General features: G+C 43.5%; 1 pseudogene across 1 annotated transcript in view; it reads right to left on the bottom strand.

The window, feature by feature from the left end:
• Nucleotides 1–4: 4 nt before the first annotated feature.
• LOC311119400 (disintegrin and metalloproteinase domain-containing protein 33-like) overlaps nt 5–6,000 on the bottom strand; it is a 29,791-nt pseudogene continuing 23,795 nt past the window's right edge. Inside the window, exons 15-18 of the transcript in view lie at nt 4,562–4,661; nt 3,835–4,245; nt 2,919–3,127; nt 5–130 (exon numbers count right to left, since the gene is read on the bottom strand). The product of the transcript in view is annotated as a disintegrin and metalloproteinase domain-containing protein 33-like (transcript). The remainder of the gene's footprint in view (nt 131–2,918; nt 3,128–3,834; nt 4,246–4,561; nt 4,662–6,000) is intronic.

Genomic DNA, 6,000 nt, shown 5'->3' with positions numbered 1-6,000 from the left:
CAAATAGGCTGACTGCTGCTGACTGACTTCTGGCTCCTGATAGGCTCCTCTGGGCTAGGCTCAGCTCGGCTCCCAGGGTCATTTTCTGAATGGCGAGGAGACTGTGTTTGGTTTCGCTCCTGGGACCGGTCTGAGAGGAGGAAAGAAAAACACAGGAAGAAAAAGAAAGAAACATCTTTTAACACAGAGCCGACAGAGGCTTGGTGTGTTGTGGCTGGTAGAGTGTTTGGTACAGAGTTTCCAGTGAAACGAGGACAGGGTGATGTTGAGACAGACGTTTGTCTTACACGCCCAGTCTTCAGGCCGACAGAGTTGACAACAGATACTCAAAACGTACATGTTTATGCTTCTAAAAATAAAAGTTCAATGCAAACATTTTGTAAAATATGAAAAATGATTCATTTGAAAATCTCCATTTAAAAACATAGAACAACTCATAAATCCCAACAGCTATCACTCTAAACACAGCAGATAAAAAAAGACTACAAAAGTGTTCGGCTAGTCGCCTTCTTTGCTTCTCAAAGAAATAGAGTGCAGACCTCATCTTGCCGCGTGTCAGATTCCGAGCATAACAGCGAAATAAGGTGAGAATTGATTGTTTGACAAAACGGGTGAAAGCCGAGAGAGATCTGTCTTTGACAATGTGAGCTGTGGCTTATGAACTTCTACCTGCGGTAGGTACTTATCTTCCTGGGTCTAAAGCTCCAGGAGAGTGAGTATACACACACACACACACACACACACACACACACACACACACACACACACACACACAAACACACTGGCTCACCCCCTCGCTATGACAGCTTTGCTGCCGGAGTTGAAAACAGTGTGAGATGGAGAGATACAGGAATCAGGGGAGGAAATATGTTTCAACGATACAGCCCTGTTGTTATTATTATGGGAAATAATAAAATGGCCATTAAAGGGGGGATTGTTGGAGACCTGTTGGAAGAAGCACGTTGAAATAACAACAATGTTAACAATGGCTTATTTATGAGCAACGACTTCTTGGAGTGGCTATTTTAGATTTCATCAGGGAGACTAATATTAGGTCAATTTGATGCCAAGGCAGGAACATTGGACAATTATTTGGAGCTAAAAACAAAGTATATTTATTATAATTTATGGCACTGCTCACGGTGAAGCATAGCTATTAACCACAAAGCCGGCAGTCTCTGTAATGGGTTATAAATGAGAAGAATACAGTTTGAAATGTGAGTCACAGTGATGCATGAAATAGGCTAATTTCCATATATATGTAGCTCAGTGATTCTTGAAAGACGGGACAATCCCCCCCAAAAAATCACCAATAATTTACCTTATATTAACACAATTTGAAATACATATTTTGATAGTCCATTGTATTTGCCATCACACCATGTAAAGGAACAACCTCCTAATTATTAATAAAAAAAATGGTTTTTCATAAAATGCAACTAACTGGATTTCTGTCAAATCTGTTTGACACCATAAAAGGCATTTCATTTTTACATGTATTGTCCAACAAGTGTTTAAAGGCCTTGGCTGTTTCATTCTAACATTAGATTATTCAAATATGTAATGCTTCAGGGCTAATTTAAAGAAAAAATTTGGCCAGTTTTTCTAGAAAAGAACGTATAATAACATTTATAAAGTGAACAAGTCTAGAACAGCATATACTTAAATAGTTTAAGCATACTGTATTGTTGCAGAACAGTGATTAAAACATGTTTTCACAATATTGACAAAAAAATAGATCTTAAGGGGGGTTAGCCATCAGTGATGGAGTTAACGAGCCACTGTCAGAGTTGACAACAGATACTCAAAACGTACATGTTTTTGCTTCTAAAAATAAAAGTTCAATGCAAACATTTAGTAAAATATGAAAAATGATTCATTTGAAAATCCCCATTAAAAACATAACCATTCCATCAGATCGTTCAGCACTCTGACGGAGTTGACGTTAGACAAATATCTGACAAAGTTGATGTTTTATAGAGTTGACAAATTGCACAAGAAAAATCTACTTTAAGTAGTATACTCAGTAGCAATTTAGCCTCAGTTGCTTTATGAACCTGAAACCTAATTAAAATGAACATATTTGAACAATAACTCATATTTTATCTTAATCTATCAGGGAGATGGAGTTTACAGGTTATGGTTGTAACCATGGTAACTTCAATATTGTTTGTTTAAATCTATCAAACGTAGAGGACTTTCGGAACCATGCATTGTCTTGTTGTACAACGTGATGACGACATGAATAAGGGGTCCTTTTGGTAAAGCTGACCCTGCTCATTCCTGATGACTTTTAGACAAATCTGACGGAGTTGACTAAAACTCACAGTTTTAAGAGAAATATTAGAGTCAGAGAAGGCTTTTGCAAGAAACTACATTAGATAATTTATCAGTTAATATTTATTTTTGCCAGCTTTTAGAATTTTAAACACTTTGTGGGGGGATTTTGAAATTGTGATTCTTTGCTCTGGTCAAGCGCATTTCCTGGCATGGAGCCGATATGGAAAATTAATAATATTGAAAATTACAAAAACAAATATTTTCCCTTATAACATTTCCCTAAATGTAATTTTTAAGCTCAAATAATGTTTTTTTTTTTTTTAATTCAACTATAAAAATCAAATTTCCCTGCTAGACAAGGATGGTCACAACTTTCAAGAATCCCTGAGGTAAGTAAGATAATCCTTGCTTTTGCAGTATACCTATGGCCATACCAACATCACATAGTGCCTGCCTGCCTGCCTGCCTGCCTGCCTGCCTGCCTGCTTGCCTGCCTGCCTGTCTGTCTGTCTGCCTGCCTGCCTGCTTGCCTGCCTGCCTGCCTGTCTGCTTGCCTGTCTGCCTGCCTGTCTGCCTGCCTGCCTGCCTGCCTGCCTGTCTGTCTGCCTGCTCGCCTGCCTGCGTATATCTGGACCCACCTGAGTGCTTTGAGAGGAGGGACGAAAGACAGCTTGCCCACTGGTTTTGGGCCGACGGCAGGGGGCATCATCACCAGCAGCCCATTGGAGGGTTTGGGAGGAACCGCCCTCGCTGGGCTCATGGGTAACACTCCCCCTCGGGCGGGGCTGAGGGGGAGGGGCCTCTGAGGAGGAGAGGGGGAGTGTCTGGGCTGCAGCTCCGACACCAACTGAGAGAGAGAGAGAGAGAGAGAGAGAGAGAGAGAGAGAGAGAGAGAGAGAGAGAGAGAGAGAGAGAGAGAGAGAGAGAGAGAGAGAGAGAGAGAGAGAGAGAGAGAGAGAGAGAGAGAGAGAGAGAGAGAGAGAGAGAGAGAGAGAGAGAAAAGGTGAGATAACAAGTGAGAGAAATTTAAAGGAGAAGAGAGAAACAGGCAAAAGAGGAGAGAGAGGGAGAAACAGTAGACCTTAGAACATGATCAGCGCCAGAACAAAGCACTTCACCATATCACACACTCCTAATACACTCCAAATGATACCAGGAATAGAGCAGGATTTTATAAAACAACTCAAGCTGTTTTTAATCCGGTGGTTGGCAGGCTTTGTCTGAATTCATGGTGTGTTATTTCATTACAGTGTACCTCTACCTCCGCTCTTACATGTTTATCAAAAAACAACTGCAGAGACATTCATTTCGCACAAACACAGAGCAATATTAAATTCAAGGCCAAATGCGATTTTCGAAGGCTTTTTACAGCTTATAGGCAAATATTGGAAAATGTTGAGGAAATCAATGGAAAACAATAAGAAGATTAAAACAAAAACGTTGCTATTTCATCTAGTTCCTCTGTCCAACAAAATCGTCTTAGTAAAAACAACAGACGCTGGATGGTCTTTAAAACAGACAATAAAAATTAGAGTGAAAAAAAGACAAACTTACCAGTGGTGATCGTGTTGGGTTGGATACCAGTGGTGATCGTGTTGGGTTGGATACCAGTGGTGATCGTGTTGGGTTGGATACCAGTGGTGATCGTGTTGGGTTGGATACCAGTGGTGATCGTGTTGGGTTGGATACCAGTGGTGATCGTGTTGGGTTGGATACCAGTGGTGATCGTGTTGGGTTGAGGGGAAGCGGTTTCTTGGGTGGCGTAAGGTTTTGAGGGGGGGCGGGGGATTTTGGCGGGGCCCCGGTGGACTTGACAAGTAAAGGTGGGTGGACCACCTTGAAGCCCCGCGGTGTGTTGTGAGGCGAGGGGGCGGGCCTTAGGGGACGCAAGATGTTGACTGGCTGAGTGCCGTTAGGGGCGGGGCCTGGCCGGAGAGGTAGAACCTCTTTGCTGGTGTGAGGGAGCTGTAGGGAGAGAAAAGACAAGGGTTAGAACCTTTTTTTTTTTTGTTAAGAACTTTTTTTTGGATTATGACATTCAAGTTTTATATGAAGTATTTGTTGAAAAAAAATAAAAAAGACTAAATTGGAGGCAGATTGTGACAGTTGCTAAGACAGAACATTGACACGCAGAGCCACAGTTGTAAATATGGCAATTTAACCAGCTTGCCTTTTAGTTGAATGTCTTTAGTTCTTCACAGAAACACGGAGAGAAACATTGCCAGCGTACAGAGAGACGGAAGTCAAATCAGATTTAACTCCCCTCTCCTTTGACACTCACCCCCTTGTGACTGTTTCCTTTGTTCGCTGGACCCACCACCTTCAGATGAAACGCCGGGTTGAGGTGTCCATTCTTACCCTTCTCCATGGAGCCTTCAAGTCTGTGGGAATACGGAGGATGAAGAAAGGAAATGAAGGACTTTATGTCACAGGGGTGTTAGAAGGCCATCGACTAGACAGATTTATTCTGAAGGCTGTGCTGGCTTTTCAATCCTTTGTTCTACTGATTTGATAGTCACCAGTTGTGGGGGATTGGGCAAACATTACGCTGTCTGTGTCTGTGTCTGTGTGTCTGTGTCTGTGTGTCTTTGTGTGCCCCAGATGTCACAGTTTGTGTCCCCATCAAGCATTCTCAAGGAGTTTGATGCGAGGAGGAGGAGGTCGAGGAGCAGGTCGAGGAGCAGGTTGAGGAGGAGGTCGAGGAGGAGGTCAAGGAGCAGGTCGAGGAGGAAGTTGAGGAGCAGGTCGAGGAGGAGGTGGAGGAGGAGGTGGAGGAGGAGGAGGAGGTTGAGGAGCAGTTCGAGGAGCAGGTCAAGGAGGAGGTCAAGGAGGAGGTCGAGGAGCAGGTCGAGGTTGAGGAGCAGGTCGAGGAGGAGGTGGAGGAGGTGGAGGAGGAGGTGGAGGAGAAGGTCGAGGAGGAGGTGGAGGAGGAGGTGGAGGAGGAGGTGGAGGAGCAGGTGGAGGAGAAGGTCGAGGAGGAGGTGGAGGAGCAGGTCAAGGAGCACACACATACACACTAAAATACATCAATACACAGTATCCTCCCTAATCAACCACACACAGTATCCTCCCTAATCAACAATACACAGTATCCTCCCTAATCAACCACACACAGTATCCTCCCTAATCAACCACACACAGTATCCTCCCTAATCAACCATACACAGAATCCTCCCTAATCAACCATACACAGTATCCCGTTACTGAACTGTAAACGAACCCAAACTATTGGCTCCGAAACTAAAAAGAAGAAACCCACTGCAGCTGGTCTCCGCTAAAGAGCCTTTTAATCATCTAACAAGAAGTGTCATATTCTGTAGGGTTAAATATTCCTTCAGAAGACTCCTTTGTCCCGCCTCTGTTTAATTTAATTAGACCCCTTTTCCAGTCCAATACCAATGATTAACCTATTTTTCTCTGTCCATTCAGAAGGTCAACAGAGCTTTATTTTCAGGGGCACCACGGCAGAATACCTCCCTCTCTCAGTCTGGACTTCATCCAACAACCAGGCTGATCCATATCCCGTAAACTACACTGTCCGACAGGCCTGTTTTCAGAGGCACTAACTCACTCAGCGTTCTGATGCCCGGTCTTTGTGTGTACAGGTATATCGGTCTTCTACTGGAGGAGAGGGGAAGGTAGTAGATTTTATGAGAGTACAGTACATTTGTTTACCCCTATAAAAGTGTTGTGATGGTGCAGAAAGTGAAGAGTGGGCAG

This window comes from Coregonus lavaretus (assembly GCF_964263955.1).
Source record: "Coregonus lavaretus genome assembly, contig: HAP1_SCAFFOLD_6374, whole genome shotgun sequence".
In the NCBI taxonomy this organism is placed as follows: Eukaryota; Metazoa; Chordata; class Actinopteri; order Salmoniformes; family Salmonidae; genus Coregonus; species Coregonus lavaretus.
This window is presented reverse-complemented; position numbering and strand designations above follow the sequence as displayed.